The sequence below is a fragment of the Hevea brasiliensis genome, chromosome 14, assembly GCF_030052815.1.
Source record: "Hevea brasiliensis isolate MT/VB/25A 57/8 chromosome 14, ASM3005281v1, whole genome shotgun sequence".
Classification (NCBI taxonomy): domain Eukaryota; kingdom Viridiplantae; phylum Streptophyta; class Magnoliopsida; order Malpighiales; family Euphorbiaceae; genus Hevea; species Hevea brasiliensis.
In genome coordinates, this window is record NC_079506.1 from 33803186 (window position 1) to 33814323 (window position 11138).

General features: G+C 28.3%; 1 long non-coding RNA gene across 1 annotated transcript; it reads left to right on the forward strand.

The window, feature by feature from the left end:
* The first annotated feature begins 7189 nt into the window (after window positions 1-7189).
* On the forward strand, window positions 7190-9192 carry LOC110648157 (uncharacterized). The gene is made up of 3 exons (XR_009143448.1): window positions 7190-7625; window positions 7772-8467; window positions 8933-9192. It is a non-coding gene; the product is annotated as an uncharacterized LOC110648157 (long non-coding RNA).
* The last annotated feature ends 1946 nt before the right edge of the window (window positions 9193-11138 follow it).

Consider the following 11138-nt stretch of genomic DNA (forward strand, 5'->3'; position numbering starts at 1 on the left):
TTAGAAATCAAAGATTTCTTAATTTTTAGTGATAAATGTAAACAAAATATGAATATATTTTAAAATAAAAAAAATTAAAAAAACCTAAACTAGTACATGTATTGTTAATATTATTTATAAAAGCAATATAATATATGTATTATTAATAATAATACAACATTACAACTCTATGCGTTGAAATTTTAAAATTTTAAAATTTTTATATGTATTTCTTTGAAAATATATTAAATAATAATTAACTTTTATTTGATTTAATAAATTTAAACTAGGATGAAATTGTGGTTACATATTTAATAGATATATAAAAATATTGTTATAACTTTGTTTACTTATTATTTTATATTAAATATTAATTTAATATTTATTATTATTTATAATTTTATAATATATAAAATTGGAAAGGAGAAAAATAATCTGATGAACAAAAAATTCATGATAATTTGTTATTATGACAATAAAATACTACATTTAATTAGCTATTAAAATCAAAGAGAATAGTTAAAAAAAAAAATAGTCCAACTTCTCTTTGAATTAACAAATTAAACATAAATCAACTTCAATTAAGAGTAAAATATACAATTTTAGTAATTTATTATGACAATGAATAATTAAATTAATTAGTTATTAAAAATTAATATATCATAGTAATATTCTATTATATATAAAAATTAACAAAAAATTATATATAAAAAATAACATGAATACATATAATTACTATATAATGTGCAACACACGTAAAAAAAAAAAAAAAACTAGTGATTATAAATGAGCAAATAAACACCTTAAAAATATTTTTCATTTTACTTTCTTAAATTAAATCCTTGAAATAAAATTTTTATTAAGCTTTATTCGTAAAAAATTTTAATTAAGCTTTATTCGTAAAAAATTTTAATTAGTATATCATAATAAAATATCTAATATTATAAAACATTAATTGCAAAATTTAAAAACGTATTAAATTACATAATTATATGATTTATTAAAATTAATTAAATTGTAGAGACATTATATATATATATATATATAAAAGACATTTTTTATATAAAAAATTAAATAAATTATTTATGAAAAAAGAATTTTAATTATAAAAGGGATATACAAATTTTATTATGATTTCATAAAAGTACCCAACTAGTAAAACATCTTGTCATTACCGATGCCCTTCGAGCTTTTCTTCATTGTTCAATAATTGAGACATAACACTCTTTTAGATAAAATTCATTTCAATTTGACTTTATTTATAGCTCTACATCACATTTCAAATACATTTATGAAGGATGGTTGTTGGCCTTAATACAAAGCAAATCAATCATCTTTAAAAATTGAATGCTCTCTCTCTCTCTCTTCATTCAAATGCTTTTGCTTCGTTCGTTGTAGAAGCATGTATCGTACCATTGGTTTGGGTAAAGGGTTTTTACTATATATAAAATTTGGATTAATTTTTTAATTAAATTTTTAAATAAAATTAATTTTTTTTTATTTTTTTTATATAATATCAGAGTCTATTCTACTTTAATATTATGCTACTTGTAGTTACGTTTGCGCAAATTTTATAGCTCAGATGTTCATATTTAGATGTGAGCTGGGTGTATTGTCCCACATTAGTTTGTGATAAATTGTTTATATTATATATAAAATATATACAAATCTCCTCCCTTTAAATTAATTTTTAGGGTAAAATTAAACTTGATAAATTTTATATGATATAGATATTGCTTTCCTTTCTTCTTAATGATATTTTTGCCAATTTGTCATTAAAAAAAAATTATATGCATATTTATACAAAATTGTTAATCCTCTATTTTATACAAGATATTAAATCTAGTACACTAGATTAATGTATAAATATCACATTAAATAAAATTATCATAGATTTTATATATAAAAACATATTAATCTTTTTTATTGATTGAATATATAACACTCAAACATAAGTGAAAAATTTTCTTAAATTAATTTTATTATATAACATATATACTACATTCCAAAAATATAAAAAAAAACTACATTAATCTACAGTAGAAAGAAAGCTTTCGAAGTAATTGCTAAAAATTGATGACATGAAGTTGATTTAATGTCATGTCAGCGTTACATTTGCCATGTCAATATCACTTAGATGTCATAACGTAAATGACAATTTAGATTATTGTTACGATCCCATTGCAACGAAAATTTGTGTTCCACATGAAAAGTATGAGATTTCAATGTATGATATATATGGATTTAGATTTTTCAACTTTAATAGTTAGCTTTTAAGATGTGGTTCTCCTAAAATTGTTTTAATGGTATTAGAGTCAGGACCATCTTATGAGACCCAATATTCAAAGTGTTGACCCACGAAGTGATGGTCTAAACCCATTGTGTAACACCTGCCAAAAAAAGAGGGTAGTGATTTGAGGTACAAAAATTGCTAGGTGGGTGAGTTGTTAGGTGACATGAAGATTGTTGAGAAAATTTGAATATTTTGTTTGTTGGAAAGATTAGGTAAGCATAAGGGTGTTGGAGTAAAGGTTGCTTGAGTGTGGAAGTTAGAGATTAGGACTAACAAATTAATATTGCAAAATATCAATAAGGTTGTGAGATAAGCCTAATTGCTTGGTTAGATGCAAGCTGTATGGCCAAGTTTGAATTTTCATTGAAGGAGAGTATAAATAATTTTTATATGCTTAAAAATTTGTTGTCTATATTAAAATAAATGACTATTTAATTATATACCTAATTAATAAAAAATAATATATCATAAAAAGCAGTTTTGAATCCTAAAAATTATTTCCTCCTGATTTTATTATTATTATTATTATTATTATTATTATTATTATTATTATTATTATTATTATTAGGGTATCTCTCTATATTCATTTTACAATTTATAGAAGCTTAATCCCTTCGATTTTGTGGTTGTCTCTTCAATAATGACTTCTCTAAAGATTAAATATAAGTTTTATTCTTGAGAGTATAATAGGCCTTACCATTGCGCCAAACGCTTATTTATTATTTTTTTAATAAAACCTTACAATTAGGTTGAGAGAACAAATTTAAGTATGAAATGTGTAAAAGAAATTGATATGGATATTATATATAATTGAAGCAATTTAATTTCTAAGAAATTTTTTTTAGGAATGTTTCTATATAATAATTTTTTTTATTTGTTTTTATATACTAATAAAATATATTATATGCAAGTTATGTATTTTAAATTAAAATTCATTTTATAAATAGGTAATTAAAACTCTAAGCTAATTAAAAAATAGAGAACCTGTAATAAGAAAATTATGCTAATGTTCAAATTAAAATTATTAAATTAATTAGGGTTTCTATATAATAATTTTATAATAAGGTTTAAATGATCATCAATTCATGTATTATGGTATCTTTCATTCTTTTATAATTAATCCCATATTATTTTATTAAAGTTCAATAAATATAATATTTAAAAATCAAATACTAATTTACATATAATTATTAGAAGTAAATTTGGTAATCATAAAACCATAACCATATAATATTTTTATTTGAACAATTTTATTTTATAAGTCAAATTTAAACTAAAATAGCTAAATTATAAATAAAAATACAAGAAAAAGAAGCAAAAACTAATTAAATTAGTGACTTGATTCGCACTAATATATAAAACTTATACAAAATTATAGTTTTTTTTTCTCTCTTTAAATGTTTAGGGTTTTTAAAGGGGTAATTTTTTCTTATTTTGTTAATTTTATCTTTCTAATTTTTCATTAAAAAATGAAAAATAAAGGTAAAATGTTATTTGATAGGAGGGCAAATTATATTTAAAAGAATTTTTTATTTTAACTTCAAAGTATGGTAACCAAAAAATTTTTTAACTTTAAAGTATGGCAACCAAAATTAAGAGGTCAATTGCCCTACGTTGGCTTTGCCAACCTGTTTATTGTTTCCAATTGAAGCATATGGGAAGATACCTTATTGCAACAATAACATGCCCAAGAAATAGACTGGTCAACAATATAACATTTATTATTTTATAAATCCCTTAACAATTTTTTTTTCTTCATAAGCCAGAAGGAGACATGGTTTATGCTGTGAAGCCAAGTTGTGTGGAAATGGACTTGTATCTTAGGATTTAGGTGACAAGTTACGAGATTTGCTTGATATCTCATATTGAAAATATGGAATTTACAAAGTTGATAATAATTGGTGTTAATGCATATTTGATCCAAGGAACTCTACTTCTTTCTCTTCTTTATTTTGTTCTACTTTCCTCTCCTAAATTCTATTTCTAATATGCAATAAGCAACCAGGATGAAATAAGATATATGATTCTTGAAAAATTTAAGGTTGCTTTTGGATTTTAGGACTTGGATTTCAAATGTTTGATTTAAAATTTAGAATTTAAAATTCTTTTGTTTGACTAATAAAATGAATTTCCACCGAAGTATCTAGAAATTATGATATAATGTAAAACTAATACATTTGATTGTAGTTAAATAGATTTGAAATAATAAGATAAAAGCAGTTGTTTTAAATATTTAGTTTTTAAGCTTGTTATGAGTACGCAAGATTTGGACCAAATTCAAATCCATATTCATTTATAATATAATCAAAATCCAAATCCATAGGGTCAAATCTATCAATCCAAACATAGCATAAAGAATTATAACATCTACTTCAATCCTTTCAAGATCAAGAGCTAGCAAACTTTTAAAAAGATATTTGGGAGCAGAAGAGCAATCCTGATTTTGTTCTGAAATTACTAGTCCCACATGAGAATGACGATCAAGACCTTGCTAGGAATATGAAATATTGCATTAAAGAAAGGCTTCTTGAAGAACATATAGGCTTTCTTTGGAATAAATCATTTGAAAGAAAAAAAATTCAATTAAATTCTTACGCAATCATATTTGATTTCTATTTCTTTTATAATGAAAAATTTTGTAAGTTAAAAAAAATTAAATTTTTCATTCCAAACATCAAAATCGATAAAAAAAGAAATCAATTGAATTGAATTCTTGTAAAATTTTAATTTCCAAACAAGGCACAAGCAAGAAAGAAAATGCAGTTACCAATCTAAAGGAGAAATGATCTTGAGTGCAGTAGAACACAATTGGAAGATTAGGCGATTAACTCATAATCTACAAATTCCACATCGGTTGGATCTCTTTGGGAAAATTTTCGAGAATAAGAAGAGAAAGTTGGTTGAATCTTATAGTGATTGTTTTGATTTTGAGTTGGAATCTTGTGATGTTATACTCTTAAAAGAAAGGGAATATGAAAAATAGAGAAGACAGAGAATGAAAAAAATTTAGCATATCAAAATTTCAGTTTGAATAAAAAGTCAAGAGTATATGGAGAGCAAGAATAAGAAGTAGCCAAAGATAATTATAGGGCAGTTACTTCAATTCATTCTTAGGACAAGAATGCTTTTAAAAGGGAAGGGTGATCTTCTTTAGAAGTAGCTAAACATAATTTTTTTTTTCAATGCATACACCCAAGGCTTAGGGATAGGACTCGACATCTTGATAATACCTTATAAATTTTATCAATACCTCTCATCTCATATAAGCACTACATACACATCTTTCACATCCGATGTAGGATCCCGAAGGACCAGTCCCTTAGTACACTCAACTCACTTGTAGACCTCAACCAGGGCTACACCGGGACACTTAGCTCACCTTTTGTTTTCACTCCAAGTTTTTTTTTTTTTTTTTTTTTTTGTCAATAGGTAGAACGTACACACCCAATGCAAGTAGCAAAAGATAATTAAGGAATTGAATATAAGAATATAACATTATCTTTCTACAAATTTTCCCTATAAATTATTTTTTTAATTTGACAAATTAATTTTAATAAATCGAGCTCATAAGCTTAATAAATAAGTTAAATAAGAGTCGAGCTCACAAACTCGATAAATGAGTTAATTATAAACCAAGCTCAAGGTAAATTTGAGCTTGACAAAATTTAACAAAGTCAAAATTGAGCTTAGAAAAAAATTTAATAAATCAAACTTAAACAATTTAAAGTATGACTTGACTTGAGGAATAATGTTACAACAATAATAATTAAATACGTTTGATAAAGAAAAAAGATTGAATATAATATTTATTTATTTAATTGTGATGCAAATTAAGGTGAATATAAGTTAATCATTAGTGATTCGCTTGACTGGCCTTCCAAAAATTATTATGATTCTACAACTTCAAGTCAAGAGTTCACTAAATTAAAAGAGATATTTTTTGTTATGCATATTAATTGTATGAATAGATTGGGAATTTCAAGTAACAATGCAATATACTTATTTTGATAGAGTCCAACAAACAAGTAATAATTTCAGTTAAAAGACAAAGAATTAATAAAAGCTATAAATTCCAATATTAATTTTTTTTATTCTTGACAAATCTGGACTACACTTTTAACCTTACTTAAAAGTTTATATTCATCTGTTCAATTCCCAAGTCTTACAAATTCTAGTTGACCAATTTAGTCCTGCATTTGGATAGCTATTTTTGTGATCATCTTAACCTGTAGAAGGCACCAACATTAGCTTCAAGTACAACACAGCCTGCAAGCACCTCCACCAAAACAGAGACAAGTCCTTGTGGTTTTGCAAAATCCTTGGCAGTGGAATATCAATATATAATGGTGGCAATTCTAGCTTCTGTTTTGGGGTTTGTGCTGTTGTATATATCAAGAGGAATGAAGAAAACTAAAGAATCAAAGAGGAATGAAGAAAACTAAAGAATCAAAGGAAAATAATGCGACAGATGAAGTTGTGAAGAGCTCAGAACAAGTGATATGCCAGTCGGAGAATAGTGATATTATTATCGTTGGAGCAGGTGTTGCTGGGTCTGCTCTTGCTTACACTCTTGGCAAGGTGAATCTAATCTTCTTTAGATGGCAATATGTGAGACAAAACTAGCTAAGCTACCCATCAGGCAACCATTAACCCCTTTTCCTTCCCTTAATTGTAGGATGGACGGAGAGTGCATGTGACTGAAAGAGACCCGTCTCTGCCTGACAGAACTGTTGGAGAACTTCTGCAACCTGGAGGTCACTTGAAATTAATTGAGTTGGGCCTTGAAGGTGAGCAAGAAATTATTATATATTTCCATCAATCATTCAGTATGAGTCCACTATATATTATTAAACTTGTGCTCTAATTCTTAACATGCATTCTTGGTGGTTGCAGATTGCGTAGAAGATATTGATGCTCAACAGGTATTTGGATATGCTCTTCACAAAAATGGAACAACTACTAAACTATCATATCCTTTGCAACGCTTTGATCTAGATGTGGCTGGAAGAAGTTCTCACAATGGACGTTTCATTAAAGATGCGTGAAAAAGCTGCTTCTTTACCCAAACTTCAAAGTTACTTTTCACTTTCCTATGCCATAGATGTTCAAAATTATTTACTTCATACTGAATAATCGTTTTATTGCTTTCAACAGCCAATAAAATTTCCCTTATTTTTATTCTAGTGTAAGATTGGAGGAAGGGACAGTAACATCCCTACTTGAAGTAAAGGGGACAATTACGGGTGTGCAATACAAAACTAAAACTGGTCAAGAATTTGCTGCTTGTGCTCCACTTGCAATAGTATGCAATGGTTGTTTTTCAAATTTGCGACTTTCTCTCTGCAAACCTAAGGTAAAGATTTTGTTTCAACTTGAAAACAAAAATTTCCGTCAATTCAGTTGGCTTCTAAATGAAATTCATTGACAGATACAAAAATGTGCAGGTATTCTCTTTTTCATGAGTTTGAACTGAACTTTGGAAACATTATGTTTTTACAGGTTGATATACCCTTTTGTTTTGTTGCATTGATCTTAGAGAATTGTGAGCTTCCATACACAAATCATGGACATGTTATTCTTGCAGACCCTTCACCAATCTTGTTCTATCGTGGTAGTAGCTCTGAAATTCGATGCTTGGTTGACGTACCTGGCCAAAAACTACCTTCCATTTCAAATGGTGAAATGGCCAGCCACTTGAAAATTATGATGGCTCCCCAGGCATTCAAAGTTTACCAAGCAAGCTAATGCTTTTTCTTTTTTTTTTTTTTGTTTTTTTTGTTTTTTTTTGGCATTGATACTTGTAGTTAGTAGTTCTAGGGAGCTTTCCAAAATAACTCCACTTATGATGCTTTAAAGCTTTTGATATGAAATTACTCAAATATTTGACAAGTCATTTATCTTTGAATCGTTACACTAATCAAGAACTTCTATATGTGTTTCAGATTCCTCAAGAGCTACGTGATGCATTTGTTTTTGCAATTAACAAACATAAGAACAATGCCTAATAGAAGCATGCCTGCTGCTCCTTAACCCTCTCCAGGTGCTCTTCTGTTAGGAGATGCATTGACCATGAGGCACCCTTTAACAGGTGGAGGAATGACTGTTGCACTATCAGATATAGTTGTACTAAGCAATGACCGAAGCAATGCATATTCCCTTTGCAAGTATCTTGAATCTTTCTATACGCTGCGTAAGGTGAGTAAATAATTTTTCAAATAGTTGCATGTGAGCACTGATTTTATAATTTCTAGATTTTAATCTTTATGATCTAGTTTGGATAAACAATAGGGTAGTATTCTCAGCTACGAGTATGAAAGTAAAATTGGTTTGCTAACTCTATATACATTGCCTGTCTGCCTGTGGCATCTACAATAAATTTGTTGGCTGGGGCCTTATACAAGGTGTTTAATGCATCAACTGGTCCTGCAAGGAATGAAATGCGTCAAGCATGTTTTGACTATTTGAGCCTTGGAGGTGTATGTCTATAGTGTTAGCGACTTGATAGTTCCATTTCCTTGAGTTCCATGCATATGGATTGGGGCTAGACTGATCTCGGTGTGTGTAGTTAGCTAACTATACTTCCAATTGTTTGTTAAATTTTCAAATGACTTCTATTAGTATTCGCTTAAAGTTCTTATCTCTATCACATTGTTTTCTTAGGTTGCATCAGGAATCATTTTCCCTATCATAAGGGCAGAAGGAGTTTGACAAATGTTCTTCCCGACAACCTTAACAAATTTAAAATCTCAAGTTGTCTGACAACGAGAAATTCGAAGAATTAAAATCAATGAAAGTCGGTAGCAATGCATCTTTATTTCAAATGAGCTAATGATTTGGAGGATGATTTGTGTTAAATTTGCAACAGTTTTTCTTTTATTGCTATCAAAAGTTCCCACATGTAATTATGCCCATATTTTTGTAATCTAATGAATTATTTATTCTTTCTCGTACTTCCTCCTCTATTATTTGCAATGATTGTATATGTTGTAATGAATATGTATATGATCCTATTATAAAAATCACACCCACAAAAAAAATAAAAAAATAAAAAATTTAACGTGGTTCAGCATAAATTTACTCCACAAACGAATCTACTAATCGAAAGGAAAATAATTACACACGCTAATTATTTTTCTCACCCTCACGAATAAATACAAATCACTCACAAAGAAAATCACAAATTGATCTTCTCTCTTTGGCAACATGGTACCACGCACTACTTTTGGTGCACCTCTTGTCTCTTCCTTGAGACTTAATAGCTATAGCATCATGTCTTTTATAGGCCACACGCTGTTCAACTCAAAGTTGGATAATAAAACCTACTTACGATATAATTTCAACTCAAAGTTGGATAATAAAACCTACTTACGATATAATTCTTATTTCGTTTTTATTTCCTAATTCCTATTGAATTGGATTTTGACTCTAAACAATCTTCACATCCAAGTCAAATTGAATTAGTCTTCACAACTTTTGTAAAAGTTAATTTTCTCTTAGGTACTTTCTTGCACTCTTGATTGTTAATGTTGCTTCTTGCCTCAACTTGCATGCTTCCAATCAATGTGCTTCCTTCCAATTTGTAGAGATTCTTTGCTCCAATTTTTTTTACCCTTCATGATCATAAGAGCACATTGGCTAACTTTCATGACTCCACAATGAATTGAATACCCATAACCCAAAGAATCCAATTTACCCAAGGAAACTAAGTTCCTTTCAAATTTAGGAGCATCTTTCGCTTTACCAAATACTTTTACTTGATCACCATATAGCTTGATCTTCACTCTTCCAACACCTTCAACTTTTATCTTAATCTTATTGGCTAGCTTCACTTTTTCTCTTTTCTTTCTTTAATCACATTAAACCACTCTTTTGAGCAAATATAGAATGGGCAAGCAAAATCCATTAACCACGCATCTTGTAATGGATCTTTGGCCTTTTTCTTATCATCATCCACATTCAAACATTCACCATTAACACCATCATCCATTACAATTGCAGCAGCTCCTTATTTTCTTTTTCGTGACTCTTCTTGAATTGTTTAAATTCTGTCAGATCTTTCTTTATCTTCATACAATGGTATTGAATGCGGCTCTTCTTATGATTGTAGTACCATTCTCTATCTTTAAGGTTTGCTCGTTGTCTTGAGCTTGATCTGCTTTTTCTTCTCCAATTATTTCCCCGTGGATTACTTTTACCATAACTAGAACCAGTAGCAAAAGCTCTATCTTCATTGCTACTACCTATCTTCTTGAACTTCCATCATCCAAGATAAATGTAGCAACTTCCTCCACTTTCAAAGTCTCTTTTCCAACTGATAGGGCTATCACCAAGCTTTTATTAGATTGTGGGAGAGAGGTTATAAGCAATAGGGCTTTATCTTCTTCATCTACCCTTCACACCAATACTAGCCAATTGGGTAATTAATCTATTAAAAATATTAAAGTGATCCCTCATATCAGTACCTTTCTCTATTTTGAGCTAATATAGCTCCTTCTTCAAGTACAAGAGATTTATGAGTGGCTTTGACATGTACAAGCTTTCCAATTTCTTCCATAAATTAACTGACAAAATCTCCTCTAAGACATTATACTTCACAACAGGGGCTAACATCAATCTAATCGTATTTACCACTCTTTGTTGAAGCTCCTCCTATTTATGCTGGTTTATAATCCCGCAAGTGCACGGATCATAAACAAATAATATAGTAATAAGTAGAGTATTATTTTTACAAGGAATTTATAAGCGTAAGTACTAAGCTAGACAACAACTTTGACTGTTTAGACTACTAAATATATTGATAGATTTAATTTAAACTAACTAAGAACATTGAGAATAAAAGAATAAAAAGCAAAAAACTTAGATTTAG